This window comes from Pseudonaja textilis, chromosome Z, assembly GCF_049901715.1.
Source record: "Pseudonaja textilis isolate UNSWEBS1 chromosome Z, rPseTex1.2, whole genome shotgun sequence".
Taxonomy (NCBI): Eukaryota; Metazoa; Chordata; class Lepidosauria; order Squamata; family Elapidae; genus Pseudonaja; species Pseudonaja textilis.
The window spans coordinates 87,677,568-87,681,038 of record NC_142008.1 but is presented as its reverse complement, the minus strand read 5'-3'; positions in this window follow the sequence as shown (position 1 = coordinate 87,681,038).

Here is a 3,471-nt window from a genome sequence, read left to right as displayed (position 1 = left end):
ATCAAAGCAATAGAGGGCGTGGAATTAAAGTACCCATGAGTCTTTGTGGAAAAAAGGTTCCCAGTACTGAACTAGCTCTCTCTTATCTCCTCCGGCTATCTTGCTGGCAGAGGTGCCCTAAATCACAGGGAAGATGGGATACTTACTTAACTCTTATTAACACTTATTAACAAATTCCTTGTGTGTCCAATCACAATAAAGAATTCTATTCTATTCCATTCCATCCCTTACTTAATTGTACCTCCAAATTTTGACCTGTTTATATCAAGTAAAACTATTACAATAAAAATGCAACTAAAAAGGCAAAATGAACAATATATTAAATCAATAAAAACACATAATAAAACCCAAATATTATTTAGTTCCTAAATGCTGAACAGAACAGAATCAACTTAATTTGTTTTTCTAAAATTCAGCCAGATGGGGGCTGATTGATCCTCAAGGGAAGTCGTCTTCCATATAATGGAGTTCTAATTTTGAAATAACCTTATTCTAGATATGGAACAGTTTTTTCAGGGGCAGATTAAACCTATCTGCCTAGATTATTTTGTTTACTTCTTAGGTACTCTGTTGTATTTACTTGAGGGTTTAATTATGTTTCATTAGATTTTATCAACTTCTTTGAATTGTAGGTCCAACTATTACTCTCTTGCCCTCTATTTTAATCCTAAAACTGGTAGTTTTTATCAAATGCTTCAGAGCACTACAAAACCATTGGCCTCTGTGAGAAACAAAATGTTGGATTAAGATAGTTTTTGGTCTGATCCAGGAGCATTATTATGTTCTTATTAATCAAGAGGGGGAAAATACAAAATTCAAAATACTCAGCAGAACTGAAGATATGTTTGCATTAATCTGCTTTATTAAAATAAAGATATTTGTCCTCTGTTATTTTGGGATTTAGTCTTTAGTCCCATACTAGAAGGTAGTTCATTAAGTCAGAAGGAATGAATGTAGAGTAGAAGGCAGATATGAGATTTATACTGAGCATCATAGTAACAACCACTTTCCAAGCAAATTGGGTGTGATGAAAATTAGTTCTGACAATTGTACCCAATTTATTTAAAACTGTAGAAAAGGCATACATTAGTTTCATTTTATAAATTGCTTTTATACCTAGGCTCATTCCCAATATTATTGTAGGGAAAAAAAGTGATTCTGATATTTTTTAGTACATGGACTTAATTTCCAAACCTCCGCCACCCCCAAATAATCTAGGTTTTATACAATGTTCTCCTTGATCACAACTAAGCCTTGGCATCAGAATTGCACAATGAAGTATATATACATAATAATTTTTTATGAATATGAATAGAAAAAAGTCCAGTCTATAGCCTTTATTAACTTACTGTACATCAAATGCACAAAATATGTTAAAGTGATGGATTATAATTTCTATAATTCTCAGTTCATGTATTTATCAGAAAAAAGATTGCACAAAGAAATTGTAACCAATGAACTATGTTGCCTACGGTTGGACTTAAGCGTAGTACACAAAATTATCTGCTACAATGTCCTACCGGACAATGACTACTTCAGCTTCAACTGCAACAATACAAGAGCACACAACAGATACAAACTCAATGTTAACTGCTCCAAACTTGATTGCAGAAAGTACGACTTCAGCAACAGAGTGGTCAATGCCTGGAATGCACTACCTGACTCTGTAGTTACATCCTCAAATCCCCACTCCTTTAACCTCAAACTATCCACTATTGACCTCACCCCATTCCTAAGAGGTCTGTAAGAAGCTTGCATAAGTATACCATCGTGCCTTCTGTCCCTGTCCTATTGTCCCCATTTAATCGTACCTATTTTCTGTATTCTTACTCGTGTTTATACTTATACCTATTATTTTGTAAGCGATTGACAAATCAAATCAATCAATCAATAAATAAATAAGATGTAATTTGAGGAAACTATAGGGAATTGTATATAATTATTTTTCCTGAATCAATCAGTCAAGGTTTGTTAAAATGAGTACATCAATGTCTTTATATAACTTATAAATCTGATTCATTCTAATAGTACAATCTTAAACATTTACTCAGAAGGTAAGGTTCACAATGGGTTTATTTCTAGGTACATGAACATTTTATCTCAACAGGTGGCACTAATGGACAAGCTGATCTTCTTTCTGAAGCTACCATAAATAGGGTTGAGCTTCTTTAACATTTAAATTGGAGACTTAGGAAGCCCAAACAGTATCCTGGAAGAAGGAAAGGGAAACTACTCATATCATTGCAAGAAACCTGTATAGATGTTATCAGGAGCCAAGCTTGACTCAAAAGAAAAATTACCTGTAGATGGATACAACTGCCTATTCATTTTGTAGAAAAACTCTTAATTGTTAACTTAAGGTTATTTAAGGTAACTTGTAAATTACCTTAAATATGCCTTTTCTGAAATCACTTTTTATGTTATATGTAACTTGCCAAATAAAAACAAAATATGAGTTTTGAATATATAATTGTGATTTATATCACATTACACAACATCTTTGACCCATTTTTAATTCAGCGCTATATATCATCAGACTGACTGAAATTCTCCAAGGCTTTCGAAAGTTTTCCAGACCTCTCATTTATTTTTAAACCCAATATGCCAATAAATTAATTACGTTTTTGTAACTAGTTTTCTTCATAGAGCTTAGGGAATTGTGCATAGTTGCTCTCACAAATGCTCTCATCTCAGTTAGTCCCATAAGATTGGCAAGTCAAAAGACATTCTGAGTTTAATACCTTAGCAGGGATTTAAGCCATTGTCATTCCACTCAAAGTTAAAATCAAACACTATTTTCAACCCAGGAGAAAACCGTTAGCTTTGCTTTTGTTTTTTTAGTTTCAAGTCAGTTGCCAAAGGCATCTTTTCCACTGAATATGTGTATGTCAAATAACAAGGCAAATTTTGTACTGGACTCTTCTACAGAACTATCCTAGCTGAAATCATACATTTGGACCTCAAGGAAAACCTTTTCCAACAAGTCCTTTGAGATGCATTGACTATGCAGGTTAGGAATTCCGAAAATATTAAAAGACTGCTGGACAAATACTCTCCCCCTATTTCCCCGCCTTTATAATTAGTTCAAGAATTGGCCATTATAATTGGGAAGACCTGGAATATGTCAATTGTTAACTATTATTATTTGATGAGGAATTACTTCCACCAAGAACCAAGCAGTGCTCCTATTGACTCAATAAGAAATTCGTTTCTTAACTTTTATTAAAGATAACGCAATTTTGACATTAGAAAGAATAAATCAATCTCAGTATCCCCTGCCGTTCATCGCTTCTTTTCTTTGCTTGGCTTCACGCTGGAAAAGTCAAGCTCAGTTTGGGTAGCAGGGATTGGATGGAATTCCCAGCGTGATTTCTTTCAGCCAATAAGGAATGAGAAAAGTGAAATGTACGTGAAGCCCAAGAAGTAAGCCGTAGCAACCTTTCGAAATAGGGGAAGTGCTTGAAAGAATTC